The sequence below is a fragment of the Eurosta solidaginis genome, chromosome 1, assembly GCF_040869045.1.
Source record: "Eurosta solidaginis isolate ZX-2024a chromosome 1, ASM4086904v1, whole genome shotgun sequence".
NCBI classification, from domain to species: Eukaryota; Metazoa; Arthropoda; class Insecta; order Diptera; family Tephritidae; genus Eurosta; species Eurosta solidaginis.
In genome coordinates, this window is record NC_090319.1 from 361,831,568 (window position 1) to 361,853,149 (window position 21,582).

The following is a 21,582-nucleotide window of genomic DNA, read 5'->3' on the forward strand; positions in this document are numbered from 1 at the left end:
CTATGGAGAAATGTCTGTCAGGTGCTGCTGAGGTAGCTGTTATACTCAAATATTTTGTTGTTTTCCTATACAGCTGAAGATAAATCGTACGGTGGTTTTCCAAGCATGGTTCGGATTGTAGGTTCGATCGATGGCACACCGCCATTAGTTATTTTTAGTCTTGCCAATCAAATAAAAAACTCACATCAACCAATCTTGTATTTTATACTTGAAGTCAAATACCGTTGGTTTATTAAATTCGACTCCTGTCATAATTATACTATTAGTAGGACAATCTTTTTACCTTTATCGAGGGTCTTAAAGTGCTGCGTTTAAGGGAGCCGAAAATTGACCTGTAACACAACACATACCGAATCTTTGCAAGAGAGATTTATAAATTACTAATTTATTACCACTTACAGAGTTTACGCTTTGATAACAAGATGCACGAAGTTCCAATTACGTTGTATTTTACAAAACACTGTTGTGGTAATTCCGCATATATGACTGATCTTCTGACGTGCCCTGCTTACCTTTTCACTATTTTCCTTATTTTATAATGGTAAGTTTGGACTATTTCTAGAAAGATATCAGGACTGGCAAAACTGAACTTTTTGAAAATAGTCTCAATATTGCATGAAATAGTATCAAAATAAAAATTATCCAAAACGTATGTGGAATATAATGTTCCTTAATGTAATCCCTTAGTATGCAATACCGAAAAAATTCCGTAATATACCCAAAATTATCGAAAAAATCCCATGGAATAAAATCACGAAACTAACATTGACATATCTCTGAACCCAAAGGCATTGGTAGTATGGGACTAGATAAAACTGCCACTGTTGTTGTTGTTGCAGCGATAAAGACACTGTCCGAAGGTTTTGTGGATTATAATCGATGTTGATGGTCCTTTGCCGTATATAGATCCGGTATTTTTGCGAACGATGTAATATGGCCACATGGAATCTTATTGATCATCCCTCTCCGAGAACCCTAGTTTCATGGAACTCGCCACCGGTAGGTAAGGTTGACAATTGTGTAGGAAAAGTTATAAATTGAGTTGACAACCCATTGAAGGGGGCGGCTTAGTCGCCTCTTACGACAGGCATATCTGGCGCGGGTATATTCAAAGCCCCATGAACCGCCGGAGTTAAAAATGCTCCTTACACACGTTTCCTTAAAAACAATTTGATTTTTTGTATTAAATAAGGTGGATTTAAATCTAATCCAAAATGACATATTTATACATGGTGATCGAAATTTGCATTTGGATAATTTACTCACATTTTCCTGTATACGAAACGGCCAAAGAGTATAATCTAAATTTTGGTTAGTTTCATACAACTCTTTTGATAAATCGGTGTTTCGAGCGTACGTTGTATAGCTAGATATGGCACGTTGGAAAGGACGTACTTTCTCTTCCCTTCTAAAGCTTCAAATATTGAAATTTTTTAAAATTTTAAAAATATTAGATTTTTGGCCATTTTTTGATATTCCTATCTATCCATTGATTTTTATACTCAGTTGAGCAGAGCCCAGAGAGCATATCAATTTTGTTCGCATAACGGTACCCCGTAACGGCATAAACTAATCGAGATTAGACTTCTATATATCAAAATGATCTGGGCTAAAAAAAGACATTCATTTAGCCATGACCGTCCGTCTGTCTGTCCGTAAACACATAACTTGAGTAAGTTTTGAGGTATCTTAATGAAATTTTGTATGTAAATTCCTGGGCATACATCTCAGATAGCTATTTAAAATGAACGAATTCGGACTATAACCAGGGGATGAAACATGGTGATTGCATTGGTTTTCTGACGCAAAATATAACTTCGTAAACTGAGTGCGACACCTGCGATATTAAGTAGAAGAAAATGAAAAAGTTAAACAGGGCAAAATCCAAAGCCGTTGGAATCATTGCAGGAATACTGTTCGTTGTATTACATATATAAATAAATTAAGGGAGTTAAGGGAACCCGACAGATGATGTTCTGGGTCACCCTGGTCCACATTTTGGTCGATATCTCGAAAACGCCTTCACATATACAACTAAGAGCCATTACCTTTTAAAACTCGCATTAATACCTTTAATTTGATACCCATATCGTAAAAACACATTCTAGAGTCACCCTGGTCCATATTTGTGGCCATTTCTCGAAAAGGCCACCTATAGAACTATGGCCCACTCGCTTTTAAAATACTCTTTAATACCTTCCATTTGATACCCATGTCATACAAACACATTCCAGGGCTACCCTAGGCTCATTTTCTTACATGTTGATTTTCCCTTATTTTGTCTCCAAATCTCTCAGCTGAGTATGTAATGTTCGGTTACTACCGAACTTAGCCTTCCTTACTTGTTTCAGAAATTTTTGTATGATCATTTTTGTTTTCTCACTGGAATCGAAAAGTTCAGAAAATTTTTCTTGCGGACACCAATATTTATGGAGCAAGAGACGTGAAAATTTCGTCAGTGCATACTTCCAATTGAAGCAGGATCGTTGGTCTATTACAAAACTTGAGTGATAGTGGCTTTAACAGATATCGTGCAAAAATTTTGCAGAAAAATATACCTTTCTTTCCTCATTTTATAAGGACTGATTTTCATATATGGTCTTCGTCACGATACAAGAATCCACTAGCCTCATTGCCAGACACTTTCCATAGTGGCTTTGTTTAGACAGACATTTTTTATAATGCAAAACTGTACTTTTTATAACTATGACTCAAGTTTTATAATAGACCAATTATCCTGCTTCAGTTGGAAGTATGACTGGCGAAATTTCAACTTTTATAAAATGACGAAGGTCTGACAGTCACGGGCTCTTAGACTACTAAGCATACCCATTCTAAGATTTCAGTATCTAGTAATCGGTCAAGTTAACAAAGATTCAACAGAGAAGATATATGTGGCACATACATGGCGTATACGTAATTTTTCTTTCATACAAAATCTAAAGTTCGATTTTGAAAATCGAATAATAAATAAATCGACTACTTGAATTATGAAATTCGTTTAATAAACGTACAAAAATCTGAAATCGAAAACTCGATTAGTCGAATTATTCGATTATTTTTAAGAGTCCTGTTACATAGTACCTGGATAAAATCATTTTGATTTCATTCATGCATTGACTTCCAAAAACAGGTAATTTGCAACATATGTTTGAAGGTATGTGTGTACGTATAATCATGTATGCTGACGTTGAATTTCCTTCAAATTGAGACGCTAATATCCGTATCAAATTTACATATGTATTCTAGTGGAGCAATTTTATCGTTAAACACCAAATCTTGCAGAAAACAGTTATGGGCGAGTTTGGCAGCAAAGCTTAAAACTCTCAACAATCACAGCGTTAGATACACGTGAAAATACATAGAATATCGCTCAGGAATAGAGATAAGTAATAAAGGAAAAGTTCAATTGTTTCAATGCGAGTATTTTCCATTTTATTTCTTGAGCTTTTGTTACAGATTGTAATAAAAACAAAACTTTGTATTTAGTTTGCAATACCAAATTGAAGATTTTAGCAAATTGCACACAATTCACCCTGTCGCTTGAAAAAAAAAAAAACATATAGAGATAGATCCCATATTTTTTTTTACAAAATACCTTTTGGAATAGAACTTTAGGTCCGTCAAGCCCGTTACATCAATTTGGCGCTCTTTTGATATTTTTTGGCAACAATGTTTCAGATACTTCATAGCTTTGTGGATTCTATTCTTCAAACCCGTCAAATCTCCTAAGATGTACTATTGGAACCTGCATTAAATTCTATTCCAAAGTGACGAGTGTTTCGGCTTTAATGAGGAACCAATGAACAATATGTTATTTAATCTTACGAACTGGCTTAATTGGCGCTTAGCCGTTTAATCAGTTATGGCCGTCCAACAAGGCGCGCGAGTCGCTACTTCGTGGGGTTAACTGGCGCCAATTCATTAGACGAAGGGAATTTAAATCGATTTCCACCAGTTACTTCCAGCGGAGTGGTGGCCGACCACTTCTTCTGCATCCGATAAAAATACTTTTATATAAAGGTCCGTAAATCGTTCGAAGAACTTTTATCTCGAACATTACCAGAGCTATTACTATAGCTGAACGAGTACGATAAATGATTTCTAGCGCATGATTTTTGTTTGCTGAGAGTTGAATTTAGTTTCAGAACTTACGGCGCGAGTGTTCAGGTCGATGATGTCAACGTCGTCCGCATACGCCACTAATTGCACGATCTTATAGAATATTGTCATTGAGCGTTTATGTTCTGCAGCTAGTATAACTTCCTCCTAATCAAACCCCCTTTAGTTTCGAACAGCTCAAAAATTGCAGAAAAGGGCAATTCGGCTGCGATGATGGTGTTGCTCAACACCATTTTGCATAACTGTATAAGTTTTCAGGGAATACAGGCAACTCTTCTTCTTGGTAAGGTGATGCCCGTATGTTTTTATACCCAGCTTGTACACAGGGTATTATAACTTTGATGGGATAACGGTTGGTTGTACAGGTATAAAAGAATTAAGATAGATATAGACTTCCATATATCAAAATTATCACAGGGTATTATAACTTTGATTGGATAACGGTTGTTTGTACAGGTATAAAGTGATGGAGATAGATATAGGCTTCCATATATCAAAATTATCAGTATCGAAAACAAATTTGATTTGGTCATATCCGTCCGTCCGTCCGTCTGTCCGTTAATCCGATAGCTTCAGTAAATATTGAGATATCTTCACCAAGAATAGATTGGTATTGAAAACGAGCGAAATCGGATGATAACGGCCCCCATCCATAATATATATAACATTTTGGAAAACACAAAAAGCCTTATTATTTAGTAAATATTACACTTAGAAAGTTGAAATTTGACGTGTGGACCGATAATGGGACTCTTGACAAAAATTGGAAAAACTTTTTTTAAATGGGCGTGGCACCGCCCACTTGTGATAAAATCAATTTTACAAATATTAGTAATGATAAATCAAAAATCGTTAGATCTATCGTAACAAATGTGGCAGAGAGGTTGCCTTTACTATAAGGAATTCTTTGAAGAAAAATTATCGAAATCGATTAAGGACCACGCCCACTTTTATATAAAAGATTTCTAAAAGGGTCGTGTACGAATAAAATAAGCTATATATTTGCAAAAAGAGATTTATATCAACGGGATTTCATTTCCCAAATTAATTTATAAAAATAAAAAGAAAAGTTTCAAATTTAAACAAGTAAGGTAGGTTAAGTTGGGGTGTAACCGAACATTACGTACTCAGCTGAGAGGTTTGGAGACAAAATAAGGGTAAATTACCATTTAACAAAATGAACCTAGTGTAACCCTGGAATGTGTTTCTATGACATGGGTTTAAAATGGAAGGTATTAAAGAGTATTTTAAAACGGAGTGGGCCATAGTTCTATAGGTGGACGCCATTTCGGGATATCGCCATAAAGGTGGAACAGGTGTGACTTAGAATGTGCTTTTACGATATGGGAATCAAATGAAAGGCGTAAATGAGTATTTTAAAAGGTAGTGAGCCTTAGTTCTATAGGTGGACGCATTTTCGAGATATCGCCATAAAGGTGGACCAAAGGCGACTATAATGTGTTTGTACGATATGGGTATCAAATTAAAGGTATTAATGAGGGTCCTAAAAAGGAGTTACCCTTAGTTGTACATGTGAAGGCGTTTTCGAGATATCGACCAAAATGTGTACCAGGGTGACCCAGAACATCATCTGTTGGGTACCGATAATTTATTTATATAAGTCATACCACGAACAGTTTTACTGCCAAAATTCCAAGGGCTTTTAATTTCGCCCTGCAGAACTTTTTCATTTTCTTCTACTTATTTTACAGTTTTTTCTAAAGTTATATTTTGCGTCAATAAACCAATCCAATTACTATGTTTCATCCCTTTTTTCCATAATTGGTATAGAATTATGGCATTTTTTCATTTTTCGTAAGTTTCTATATCGAAAAAGTGGGCGTGGTCATAGTCGGATTTCGGCCATTTTTTTTTGCCAAGATAAACTGAATTCAGATAAGTACGTGAACCAAGTTTAGTAAAGATATATCGATTTTTGCTCAAGTTATCGTGTTAAGAGCCGAGCGGAAGGACAGACGGTCGACTGTGTTTAAAAACTGGGCCTGGCTTCAACCGATTTCGTCCTTTTTCACAGGAAACAGTTATCGTCCTAGAGTCTATGCTCCTACCAAATTTCACAAGGATTGGTTAATTTTTGTTCAACTTATGGCATTAAACATATTGTATACAAATTTAATGAAAAAGGGCGGAGCCACGCCCATTTTGAAATTTTCTTTTATCTTTGTATATTGTTGCACCATATCATTACTGGAGTTGAATGTTGACATAATTTACTTTTATACTGTAAAGATATTAAATTTTTTGTTAAAATTTGACTTTTGAAATTTTGTTTTTTAAAGTGGGCGTGGTCTTCACCCGATTTTGCTAATTTTTATTTGGCACATATACAGCAATAGTAGTAACGTTCCTGCCAAATTTCATCACGTTATCTTCAGCGACTGCCAAATTGCGGCTAGCAAAACTTTCAAATTACCTTCTTTCAAAACTTTGCTAATCTTCTACACTACGTCATAAGGTCAACCCACCTACCAAGTTTCATCGCTTTATCCGTCTTTGGTAATGAATTATCGCACTTTTTGGATTTTTGGAAATTTTCGATATCAAAAATTGGCGTGGTTATAGTCCGATTTCGTTCATTTTAAACAGCAATCTGTGATGAGTGCCCAGGAACCTACATACCAAATTTCATCAAGATACCTCAAAATTTACTCAAGTTATCGTGTTTACGGACGGACGGACGGACATGACTAAATTAATTTCTTTTTTCGCGCAGATCAGTTTGATATATAGAAGTCTATATCTATCTCGATTAGTTTATGCCGTTACGGATTGCCGTTATGCCAACAAAGTTAATATACTCTGTGAGCTCTGCTCAGCTGAGTATAACAAATGGGCGCCCCTTTTATGATTAAGCAATTTTCTATGTTTCGGGAGCCATAACTTGAAGAATTAGTTCAGAATAAAACAATATGTAATTGTATTATTGCGCAGCCTTGTAACACTATTAAGTACACAAAACAAACAACAGCAGCATTTGAAAAGTACAGTTGGGTATGTAATATTCGGTTTCCCCGAACTTTTACTTCCTTACTTGTTTTAATTGGTTTCTTTTTTTCAAAGATTCAGCACATAGTGAAAATCTTGTCGGTGGTAGATTTACCAGGTCTGAGGCCATACTGACAAAGTGCAATTAGCCGGTCCGAGAATTGTACAGATCTAAGACAAAATTTGAGAAAATCCTTTTGTACTCGTTCAATCCTGTCACCTAATAAAGGCTGCATATTCAATTTTGGAGCGTAAAAGCGATGAGCAAAGCACTTTTACGCCTTAAGAAACCGAGAGAGGCATTCGCACTATAGATAATGTCATTACTATGGTTATTGAACGAGAACGAGGAGTCGAAGATAACACCAAGGTCCTAGATCTCAAGAAGGGATTGAAGAAGAGCACCTAAAATATTGTAGATCGTTGGCCAGGCATTGTAGATTTTTGCGAACGTAATATTTTAGCACTTCTTAAGATCAAGGAATAGACGCGAGTCATGGCATTAGAGTGATAATCGACTTATTTTATTTAGTAAACAAAATGAAGAGAAAAGAACCTAGGATACTACCTAGGGATACGCTAGAGATGGCAGTAAAAAACTATGAGGATACACCCCCGAATTATACCTTAAATTATCTATTCATCAGGTAGGAACAAAACCAAGTGAGGAATGTGGAGTGAAATCGAAGTGAAGCTGACTTCCGTAGTAACAAATAGTGAGATACCTTGTCGAATGCCTAGGATAAGTCCGTTTAGATACATTCCACTTGATGGCTAGATGAGAACGCATCCAAGCAGTATTCACTAAAAACTGCTAAATTAGTGATTTTAGACCGACCAACAACAAAACCATGCTGATTTGGCAGAATAAAGTGTTTCACCGCGAAATACATATTTTGCTTAAAAATCCTTTCGAACAGTTTAGAAATAATAGATAACTAAGATATTGGCCTATAGTTTGAAGCATCGTAAATACTAATATAAGCAAATTTATATACAAAATTTCAGGCAAATCGAATAGGACGTATGTAAATAGGTACGTGGGTATTATTAATTTATGTCTTTATTTCGTCTTCGCATGCAGGTTGATTCGAATAAGTTGAATATCACAATGAAAATTACTTTAAAGCCCTCAGCAATAACTTTTATTTGATATTCATATTACACACACATTCTAGGGGTATCCGGGTCCACGTTTTGGCCCATACCTCGAGACCCTAGTTACCCAGCCGTATAAAAAATACTGTGTACCAAATCACACATAAACAGTTCAATTTCACACCCATAATGTGTGTTACCCTGATCCACGTTTTGGCCTATGGGTTGATGCCCTAGTCACAAATAGGTATTAAAATTACACTGTACTGAAGCACTCATCAACAGCTTTCATTTGGTATCCATATTGTATAAACACATCCTAGGGGTATCCCGATCCCCAGCAGGTTAGGAGGTTAGAATATACCCGCGGTAAGTATGTCTGTCGTAAGAGGCAACTAAAATACTGGATTCAAGGGGTCTGTGTAGCGCAGCCCTTTCAGGTTGCCGGTGCAATATATAGCTTCTCCAAACCCAATTGTCAACCTCACCTATCCATGGCGAATCCTGTTTCATTAACAGCCGAGTCTCTGGCGACCCCGAACTCCTCGTGGATCTAGGGGGTGGGACGGCGGTATGGCCTAGAAGGTCGCATGTGGTCATAAAAAACCGTTCCCGAGATGGTCGGACTTGGCACCGGAACGTACATCCGGCAAAGGACCATCAATTCGATAACACTCCCCAGGCATTCGGGCATTCGGCATAATACTACATTATATACAAATATACATGACATATACAGATACATATGCATGTATGCTGAAGATACAAAGGTAAAGGCCGTAGTGCAGAGTGCAATGACTGCAGCTGTCAATTCAATTAGAGCGTGTAATTCAACTGCCAGTGCAATTACCGGAAATTCGCAATGTGCATGCAAATAAGTAAATGTAAGTAATCTGAATACGAGAGGGGTAAAAGGGGCTAGGAGCAGGTGTTGTTTCAGCTGATGGTGTTTGCCACTTCTGAGCGGTTGACACTATTCGCCTTTTGCCATTTGTACTTTGCACTTTTCATTGCTAAAGCGTTTATTTAATTTCACTTAATTTCGTTTGCCTCCACTTTTTTGGTATTTGTATAGCGAGTGAATTTCTGTGAAATTTCTAGGCAAAGGACTAAACGGAAATTTATATATTTCCTTATGGTAATAGCAAATTTGGTAGTAAGTTATGCCATTAACTTGATTTCAATTAAAACGCAAATAAGTTCAGAAGTTCAGTAGCGCGAGCAATTTGCTATGGTGGGAAATTAGTTGGAATAATGATTAAAAAAATAAAATAAAAATAAAATTTTTGGAAGCCAACTAAAATTAAACTCTACTTCGACATTTTTACGGCTAATTGATTTCATTATCATTATGTGGTTTTGGTCAATTAATTTTATAAAGTTTAATTGTACATATATAACTACAAATGAGTTTGTAGTCATGTATATATACATGTTTACATAATACACGCAAATTGCAGTACACATTTTTAGGCGCATATCCTATAACCGTACTGAAGGAACATTCATCTCCTTTGAACTACGAACATAACTTAATAAACACATTATAAAATGGTGCATAATTAGAATGAGACCACTTACTCATGTAATATAATGGAGGGACATGCTTGGTATTGGCTGGTAACGAAAATTTATAAATGATTGGAAAAATGTATATTGGAACGATTTTTCTTCATCCCTTGTCAAACTTATTTTCGAGAGAAACTGTTTTATAAGAAACAAAGTAATCACTCAGGTACAACAGACAAAAACACAACAACAAATATACCTAAAACAATAAACGTACCAAAGCAGCAAAACCACAAAGAAGGTGAAACGACTAGAATTACTGACTTTTACCTGCCTCATTCAGTCGGACATAAATATACACCAGCATAAATATTGCTCATGTACCTACGTATTATAAATACAAAACAAACTACAACAACAGATCAGAACGAATATCGACACTAAGGTACAAGGTATATGGTGAATTGTAATATTTGCTCTATCTTTCGGGGCACCCTCCTAAAATAAGCTAATCGATCAAAAGATGATTATTGCAAAGTTTCAGGCCAATCCGTTAATGTTAAAAGGTGCCTCATTGAGATCAAAGTTAGGAAAAATAGCGAATTTTCAGAAAAAAATTTTTGTGTTTCGTCAGTAAAAGTGAAACCATTTATGCCAGGAACTTGACTCGTATACCATTGAATATTGTAATGTCCATAGATGTTTGCATGGAAATTAAAAATTAGGGATATCCATTATGACCTGATCTGATAAATGCTAAATACTGCTAAAAATAACCATTTTATAAAAATATTATTAAGATCAATTTCAATACAAATAAAATTACCTGTCGAATGGTGTACGAGTCAAGTTGCTGACAAAAATGGTTTCACTTTTACTGAAGAAACACAAAAAATTGTTTCTTAAAAATCGCTGTTTGCCCTAACTTTGACCTCAATGAGGCACGTGTTAGCATTATCGGATTGGCCTGAAACTTTGTATGTATCATTTTCTAATCTGTTGGCATATTTTATGGCGGTGCCCCAACGGAAAATCTAAAATTGATTCCTTGTACCCACCTTAATCGCTACAGGGATCTGGGAGCTTGTAGAATCTGTCTAATTCCAAATCAGCACTGTATGCAGCAGACACTACTACTTCAAATACTTTGGAAATATCGATGTATGGGTCTTACAACCATGGACTAACAAAGTTCCTTTTATCATTTAAAAGAGAGGATTTTAGACTCATGGCGGGTATTCCGAATGAAAAATCCCTTCTGGTGTCACATGATATTTAATAAGGCGTAGTAAGTGATAGTTGATGTTATAAGTGCCTGTTGCAGGAGAAAACAATCGAGCATGTTAAGTGCTCGTGCCCTGCGCTTGCTAGACTAGGACTTCAGTTGTCAGGATCATATTTAGAAGTAGCAAGAGTTATAGGACAGAGCTATTTTAAAACGTAGTCCCGCTTTTTGACAGGTTTGGTTTTCATTTTGGTCTTTAAAAAAACTTCTTGTAACAATATAGACTAATTCAGTCTATTTGAGGTTATCACAGACCGACCAAGTCAATCCAACCTACTACCTCGATATCTTCACGAAACTTCACACCAAATATTTGTTCTGATTTCAGTCTAGTGTTCTTTGAAATTAAAATTGTATTAAGTTCCCAAATTAGATCTATACAACGAGCTTTGGCAGTTGTATACATTATTTCTTTCTTCTATTCTAATTTAAAAAAGCTTTTCATTTAAGAAAAATGTATCGTAACAAAAATAAGATAAAATAATTATTGTTATGCCTTGAGCTCCATTCGAACCTGCGATCTTAAAATTATATTATTTTTATGCATGCGTTTCTTATTTCTCCACCGATACAATATCGAAATAGTGACAAGTGAACCTCCCCTGGCATTATTGGCCCAGGAGCTATTCATATGTGGGCTATGTATCAATGTAATGCCTCCTTAATGTAATGAAAAACTCTATTTCCTATAGACTGATGCATAAAAAATTCCAATCGGCCAGGTGGCACTTCTAAAATATGATTTAAAAAAAAAAATAGTATTGGGATTTTGTTTTCCATCAAATTTAGTCCATCTAATTATTTTCAAAAAAAGTTAAAAGTCTCTCAAAATTGGCGTCGATTTTAACAATCTTTTTTGCGAAGGTTACCTCAGATTCTCGTCCATATATGAAAACAAGATTCAGTTACTAGGGGTTTGTTTCCAATGGTGACAAAAGCTTTAACACTCCCTGGAAACCTGGAAGGGTTGCTTTTTGGAAGTAAGGAAAAACGGGAATAATTTAATCACCTTCAGCGAAAATTGTAGTACAGAAGTACTTTAGAAGTATATTAGTAGTGATAGTAAATAAAATAAAATATTCATAAAATTACCTACATATGTTTAGCTTTATCTAAGGCTTGGCCAGTGATAGCAGCTGTAGGAAGTGCGGTTTGGAGGAGGAAACCAAGGATCATGTTATGTGCTCATGACCTGAGCTTGTTAGGTTATGACTCCAGCTATTAGGAGTGATACAGCTATCATATCTAGAAGCAGCAATTGACAGAGGACCTAGAAAGCTTTTAGTATTTGCCTAGATGATTATAAAATATCTATAATATAGTTCATGGTTTTTCATAGTGGTTTTCAGTTTAGTTATGTGAGATCCTCATAGATCGCTCAGTTCTACCTAACCTAACCTATGTTAAACCACACAAATAGATCATGGCATAGTTACCAAATTCATCATAAATTTAAAGTAAATTTTCTAAGAAATTGTGCAGTTCAGTACTTGTCGGGTATTTGCAAACTGATTGCCTACTATTTCTACTACTAATATTTTTCGAAAAATCGGAGACCACAACACAGCTAACGGATGTCAGTTCAATTTGGGACCAAAATGGCTGCAATGGTCAAAACAATTGTCAGCCGAGCAAACTTCTTGTGATTGAATCATGATATGAAAAAAATTGCACACTTAGTGTAAGGAAAAATCGAAAACAATTCGAAACAAATAAGGATAAGTATATACTGTATACATATAGCTCCGATCAAAGTGATTTTTTCAGGAAATCTTCTGTGATATATTAGAATAAATATCACCAAGTTTAACGTTTTTATATTGGAAATTAAAGGAGAAATGGCAAAAATCTTTCTATCTGAACGATCGGTTGTATGGGCTATATATTATATATAGCTCCGATCGAAATGATTTTTTCATGAAATCGTCTATAATATATTAGAATAAATATCACCAGGTTTAACGTTTTTATATAGGAAATTAAGGGAGAAATGGCTAAAAATCTTTCTATCTGAACGATCTGTTGTATGGGCTATATATTATATAAAGCTCCGATCGAAATGATTTTTTCATGAAATCGTCTATGATATATTAGAATAAATATCACCAAGTTTAACATTTTTATATTGGAAATTAAGGGAGAAATTGCCAAAAATCTTTCTATCTGAACGATCGGTTGTATGGGATATATACTATATATAGCTCCGATCAAAGTGATTTTTTCAGGATATCTTCTATGATATATTAGAATATATATCACTGAGTTTCACGTTTAGTTTTTCTAAATTGCGGCAGAAATGACCAAAATCGTCTTATCTGAACGATCGGTTGTATGGGAGATATATGTTATAGTAGTCCGATCCTACCGGATCCGACAAATGTCTAATATAATAAAAGAATGTATCCTTGTACCAAATTTCATTGAGATATCTCAAAATTTGAGGGACTAGTTTGCGTTCAAACAGACAGACGGACGGAGAGACGGACATGGCTATATCAATTCAGTTCGTCGCCCTGATCAATTCGATATACTTAATGGTGAGTCTATCTTCTATATTTCTCAACGTTACAAACATCGGACCAAAGTTAATATACCATTTCATGTTTATGAAAGGTATAAAAAAATGTTCAAAAATTAATGTCAATTTTGTGAGCTGTACCTAATATTGAAAGAAATTCAAAGAGATCCAAGTGAAAGTTCGAAATTTTTGTAACATTTTCCCGATTTTTTTTTATATTTTAAAACTTGTTTGATATTGGCTTGCATAGGTTAGGTTATGTTGAACTGGCCGGTCCATGAGGACCTCACATAGACTGAATAAGTCCTTAGTGTTATCAGAAATTTGTTTTAACGACCAAACTGAAAAACACTATCAAAAAACAAGACCAATGTTACAAAATAACTCCGTCCTCTTGACAAATACTAGAAGCTTCCTATGATTTAAACCACTTGCTGCTTCTAGATATGACAGCTGTATCACTCCTATTACCCTAACAAGCTCAGGGCATGAGCACAAAATGTGCTTCTTGGTTTCCGCCTCCAATCCGCACTTCTTACAGCTTCTATCACTGACCAAGCCTAATTTAAAGCTGAACATAGGTAATTTTATGAATTTTTTATTTTATTTACTATCACTACTTATATACATCTAAAGCTACTTCTCTACTACAATTTTCGCTGAAGGTAGGGAAGTGCTGGGCACGAGCAAAGAAGGTGCTCGATCGTTTCCTCCTCCAACCCGCACTTCTTACATCTGCTATTACTAGCCTAGTCTAATTTAAAGGCATGTGATGCTAGAAGGAAGTATCCAGTCAGAATACCCGTCATGAGTCTACAGTCCTCTCTTTTTAATGATAGAAGTAACTTTGTTAACTTGGGGTTGTAATACCTGAACATAATTTTCTACACTTTACAGCCCCGCACTTGAACCCACACCTTTCTTGCTTGGTCGATCATGTGCACTTCTCGCCTTCGCTTAATTTCGCCCAATCTAATTGGGACGTCTACGGAGCAAGCTGCAAGGGATGCGCCGTTTTAGCTAGTTCATTCGCTTTTTGTCTTTCCCAGTATAATTTTTTGGAGATGTATCGATTTTCCATAAGTCTCTTATTATTTAAGTAATGGCAGAAGAAAATGTTTGTTTTGTTTAATTTAAATTAAAAAATAAAATACTACCACATTCATGTGCGTACACACACATATGCATGTGTGTGTTTTACTCTCGTTGTAACTATGTGACCTCAGCGGTTTCGAATGCTACAACTAAATAGTGTGTCCTTGACCCAAAGCGTCTTCATCGAATATATTAAGTTTTGCTATGGTAAGTAAATTTGTGAGTGGGTGGGTGATACATAATTTTGTCCAGTGGTTGAATTTACAGCATATGCCCTTACGCTTGTTTTAAGTGCGATATTTTGTGTTAGTTTTGACAGCTTGCATAAATATTTAATTTCTCTAATTAAGTTGGATTATTTTTAGCTACAAAATTAATACTGAATACATGGAAATTTTTATGGTGTATTGACTTTTGCTTCCACTAAATATTGTAGTAATGAATTGCCTTTTAATGATATAAATATTTTTAAATTATTATATTTTGTTTATCCTTTCACATGCATTTACCTTGAACTCAGCTTAATGAGTGTGGATGCTGACGTCAGTGTACGTAATTAAATATATTTTTTTGAAAGAAATATTACAAGGCTATCTACAAATAGCTTTAAACATCTATTCGCTATTCATATCAACTGTATAGCTGCAGCAAAGTTATTATTCATAACACCCAGTATAATCTCAAAATTAAGATAGACGAGCTGATTTGTGTGAAACACCAAAAACTATATTTAAACATATCATCTTCTTACTGTGGATTTTGTGTGAATTTGTGAATTAGTAAAAATTAGTACTCGTTAGATCCATAACATGTTATAAATTTTTTGACATGGTTTGACAGTCACTGATCATAAAACGTTACACAGGTCTTGAAGATGGCATGAAATCGCGAAAAATAAAATACAAGGTAGGAAATGATACGAAGGCTTTTGTTTCTCAATTCCTCGAAAAGTCGAAATGTATTTTGGTTAATACATTTATCTAATAAAATATGCATACCATTTACCATTTACCATTTACTATTAAATTTGTCGATTTGTTTATAAAAAAAAAAAAATTGTAATTTACTTTTAAATCTTTGGTATTTGGGAAATATTGTTTGAGCCCCTGTATACCCCATTACATTGTTTGGTTTCGAAAAAAGGAATATTTAGGGCTTCATTCAAATAATTTCTTAAAAATTTTATGTAAAAGACAAATGATTAAAAGTGAGTGAACTATGAGGGCCGGCTTCTGCGCACACAGTAGTTAATTTGCAGCCACCGATTTGTACATATGTAAGTATGTAAGTATGAATGTACATATACTCCAGTGGCGGATCTAAGGTTGTACTTCCGGGGGGGGGGTGGTTTTACTTCATTATCTTATGTTGTATATTTGATTGTAACATAATGTAGACAGGGTGCATTTATTTTGACTTTTACCGATGGCCAAAAAGGCAAAACGTTCTCCGGAAAAAATGTCGGTTATGCAACAAGAAAGGAAGTCTAAGTTCGGGTGAAACCGAAAACTACAAACCCAGCTGTACACTTGAAATGCTGTTGTTGTTTGTACGTATACATATGGTTCTATTCTGAAATAATTTTTGGGGAGTTTTGGCTCCCGAAATTGGCATAGAAAATTGCTTAGTCATAAAAGGGGCGGTACCACACGCAGTTTTTTAAAATTTGAAGTCGTTCCTGTTTATTGTTATAAATCCATTTGAAAAATGAAATACCATTGATATAAAGCTCTTTTTTGCAAAGATAAGTCTTATTTTATTCGTCCACGACCCTTTTAAAAATCTTATATATAAAAGTGGGTGTGGTCCTTAACCGATTTCATGAATTTTTCTTCAAAGCATTCCTTATAGTAAAGGCAACTTCTCTGTCGAAATCTGTTACGATAGGTTATCGATTTTTGATTTATGATTAATAATATTTGTAAAATTGATTTTGTCACAAGTGGGCGGTGCCAAGCCCATTTTAAAAAATTCTCCAACCAGTCCACACGATAAATTTCAACATTCTAGGTGTATTGTTTACTAAATTATCGGGGTATTTGTTTTTTCCAAAATGTTATATATATAAAAAGTGGGCGTGGTTGTCATCCGATTTCGCTCATTTTCAATACCAATCTATTACGGGTCTAGATAAACTCGTGTACCACATTTGGTGAAGATATCTCAATAGTTACTCAAGTTATTGTGTTAACGGACAGACGGACATGGCTCAATCAAATTTTTTTTTCGATACTGATGATTTTTATATATGGAAGTCTATATCTATCTCGATTCCTTTATACCTGTACAACCAACCGTTATCCAATCAAAGTTATAATACTCTGTGTACAAGTACAGATGGGTATAAAAAGAAAATCGAAAATTGCAAAGCGTCTACCCAACAACATGGGCCAATGTCATGAAGCGGTATGCACTTACATTGAACTTCAGCCAGCAATATTCGAAGCCTTTGAAGAGATATCAGAAGGGAAAAACGACAAAACTTCAACACAAGCTTCTCAGTTCCAAGCTGTTATTTCTGGCGTGCAATTCCAAGCGTTGCTGTTGTTGTTGTAGCGATAGGGACACCCCCCGAAGGCCTTGGGGAGCGTTATCGATATTGATGTTCCTTTGCCGGATGCAGATCCGGTACGTTCCGGTAAAAAACATAATAAAGGTACCAGCCCGACCATATCGGGAAACGATTTGTTATGACCACATGAAACCTCCTAGGCCATACCGCCCTCCCACCCCCTAGACCCATCAGGAGTTCGGGGTCGCCAGACCCCCGGCTGTTAATGAAACAGGATTCGCCACTGGTAGGTGAGGTTGACTATTGGGTTGGTGAAGCTATATATTGCGCTAGCAACCCCTTGAAAGAGTTGCGCTACACAAGAAACCACGCATCAGTAAACATCAATTAAATATATGCAACGTTGATACTGAGAACGTCGAAGATAATTATAGAATCGCATTTTATATTCCATTCCTCGATGCATTCATAACTCATATCAAGGGCCGTTACATGAAACACCAATCAATTTTCGAAAATTTCGGTGTTTTGTTCCCCAAAAATGAATACAACGCTGAAAAATGCAATAAACTGCATGAATTTTATGAAAGTGTTGTGAATAGTTCCAAAACTGAGTTTGCAATGGAAGTAAAAATGTGGAGAAGCCGATTCGATGATCAGAATTTTAAAAACGTGTTTGATGCACTTGAGGTGGGTACAATTTTGATGATTACCTACAAAATTTGTATGCTATATTTCTAATTTATCTTATTTTCTGATGGTGAATCCAAATGCTTTCGAACGTGTAAATAAGATAAAAAAAAAAAAAAAACAATATAAGATATTGTGCATATTATTCGTTCTACCAGTTTCCACGGCAACACCAGAACGCACATTTTCTGCCCTCAAAAGGTTAAAATCATAGTTGGGGAGTACAATCAGTCAAGAACGTTTGAATGGACTCGCTTCATTGAATATACATATTGATACGCCACTTTCTGTAAACGAAGTATTAGAAGAGTTTTTCAAAAAACCTAGGCGATTGGTGGGAAAAAGTTATGGGAAAAATTAGTTTCTTTATGCTGTATGTATTTAATATACAGCCATATTTTACTGACCGATTTTGGCTACGAACCAATTTTCATGTCATAAAAAAGGTACGAAAAATACCTCACATTTACACCATCTTCTTCAGTTTTGTAATTATCAAGCTTGAGATGCCCATTTAAAGAATTTTTCGTACCATTTTTACGACATGAAAATTGGTTAGTAGCAAAAATCGGTCAGTGCTGATATTCTTAATAAAAGTGCATATGTTAATTTATTTAAGTTTTACCGGTAACACCGTCATTTGAACTTTGGTACTTTCTATTAACTTCTCCCCGGGGGGAGGGGGGTTTGCACTAGAAAAGTCCCCCGTAAATAAGCCAATGATATACTTTTATATTTAATGTGATTAAAGAAAATATTTTGCGTAACTAGATGATAACAAGTTACATACTACTTTAAAAGCATTCAAAACTATGAATACTTTTAGATCTTTATTATGTTTAATGCGTTTCTCTATAGAAAATTGCATATAATGTTGAGCAAGGGGAGTTCAAATGAAACCCGAGCACTCTACATATTCATACCTGTTAAGTAGTAAACAAACTAACCCTACTTATTTTTGCTCCACAAACAGAGATGAGTAGTCGTAAGCTGACAAAACGCTTGTGGTAAAATTAGTTCAGCTGACGAGATGATGAATACGAGTGTAACTATGTATGTATGGAGCATTCCAAAATTGGTATGGAACAAAAACAGATACTTTTGTTTGAAATTTCTTTATATGTGTATGACAAGTCCAAAATAAACTACTAATGAACTGTATAGCAAAACAGCAGTTGATTCTTTGTTACAAATGTAATTTAAGAGATAATATTAATATTGGGGAAAAAGAGCAAAACCGAAAATCTCTTCAGCAGTTTTTAAACGGTTTTATTTTGCTTGAATCTGTGCAGCGAACCGAATTTTTTTATTGAAATTTAAGTAACTTCCCGATAAGCTACACGCTGGAAACTTGGAATATAGTTCACAACCCGATGACAGTGCAATAATAAGAAAAATTTCTTCGCTAGGTGCCGCACGGATCGGAATATTCAATAAAATCGTATTTGTAGTCCGATTTGGCTAACTTTTAGAACAAATATTACATGCAGTCCGGTAGAAGAGACCTCAAAATATTTTGGAGTTCGAGGAGGGACGCTGAGTCGAGTAAAGTCTTCGGAAGGATTATGTATTTAGGATATAGATTGTAACGAATTGTCAGGAAAAGTGTCCTTGTAATAATGAGCCATTAAATGAACTAAATAGAATGAGAAATAACAGGCAAATAAATAAAGATTAAAAACTTGAAAATAAAACAATTAAAAAAATTTAAGTTAAACGGTTTTATTAAAAACAATATTTACATTTAGTTATGATAATGCTAAGATATAGAAAATAATTAGGTAAGCCCTAGGTACTAGTCATCCCACTCCTCATCAATCTAGGGCGTTTGTTGGCATAATTTACTTATATACTGTAAAGATATTAATTTTTTTGTTAAAATTTTACTAAAAAAAAAAAAATTTTTTTTAAAGTGGGCGTGGTCCTTCTCCGATTTTGCTAATTTTTATTAAGCGTACATTTAGTAATAGGAGTAAAGTTCCTGCCAAATGTCATCATGATATCTTCAACGACTGCCAAATTACAGCTTGCAAAACTTTTAAATTACCTTCTTTTAAAAGTGGGCGGTGCCACGCCCATTGTCCAAAATTTTACTTATTTTCTATTCTTCGTCATAAGTTCAACTCACCTACCAAGCTTCATCGCTTTATCTGTCTTTGGTAATGAATTATTGCACTTTTTCGGTTTTTCGAAATATTCGATATCGAAAAAGTGGGTGTGGTTATAGTCCGATATCGTTCATTTTAAATAGCGATCTGAGATTAGTGCTCAGGAATCTACATACCAAATTTCATCAAGATACCTCAAAATTTACTCAAGTTATCGTCTTAACGGACGGACGGACGGACGGACGGACGGACATGGCTCAATCAAATTTTATTTCGATCCTGATGATTTTGATATATGGAAGTCTATATCTATCTTGATTCCTTTATGCCTGTACAACCAACCTTTATCCAATAAAACTTAATATACTCTGTGAGCTCTGCTCAACTGAGTATAAAAAGTTATTTAAAATAGCAATAAATAAATTTTTTTTTTGCAAAAATGATGGCATAAAATTTTAATGGTTTGTGCGGAACACATGCATTTGTACAGAATAAACGCACTAAATTCAGTTTTTAAATTTCTCATGTTCAAAAAACAAGATCTAAAATTTTTAAGTATTTCCTTTATACAAATGAATCAGAAGAAACGAAAAATGCTTCTTTGAACAAAGACATAATCTTGTTGTACTTTGATATTCAAATTTTAATATAACCACTATAAATTTTTTTAATAAGAGAAAAAAATAAATAAATAAAGATGGAGTGCAATAAATAAAGTCTCGATGTACTCTTTACTTAAGTCCAGCAATATGCGCTCTTGTCACTCAAATAGTAACTCAAGTAGCGGTCGCAATATTGTGTTCTAAATATACCTTCTAAATATCTCGACCTCTGTCCTATCTAGAAAATTTTTTATCCTAAATATAACAGCTCTATAGAGCCCAAATCTGCGCTCTAAGTTTCGGGTCCCTGGGTTATCGGGAAGTTTCTTGAAACTCGAAAGCAAAATTTTAAAATTCAAATTATTTTATTAATTTACACGATCGCTGTTTTAATGATGAAAACTGTTTTATCCTAAATATTACAAACTTAGCAGAGCCCAAATCTTTATTCAAGTTTCAGATCCCTGAGTTGTCGTGAAGTTCCTTAAAACTCGATAGCACCATTTTCAAGTTCAGACGTTTTTTAGAAATTTTACGGTCCCTGTACCCCTATGTTTAATTGCCATCGGGTTCCGATGTGTGTTCCAAGTTTCAATACAATACCTCTCCCGGAATTGGTTCAAAAATTGATTGCAAGAGTTTCCACTTTTTTATGGAAATTGTCGGATAAACATCAAACGATACTAATATAAAGGAAGCAAAATTGAAGATTTATTTCTCTAAAGGCCCGAACACATTCGACTTTTACGTTGTTTTTGGCGCTGTTGTCAGTCCCTTTGAAATAACGCACGATGAAAGTTTGCCTCCTCACAAGAAAACTCAAAATTTTATTTGTTTTCATAGATTAAATTTAAAAAATAACAAATTGATTCCCATAAATATAGAAATATTTTTTAAAATAAACAAAGTAAAAATAAAAGTGTCTGGCTAATCAAAGCCACTATGGAAAGTGTCTGGCAATGAGGCTAGCGGCTTCTTATGTCGTGACGAAGACCATATTAAAATCAGTCTTTATAAAATGACGAAAGAAAGGTCTA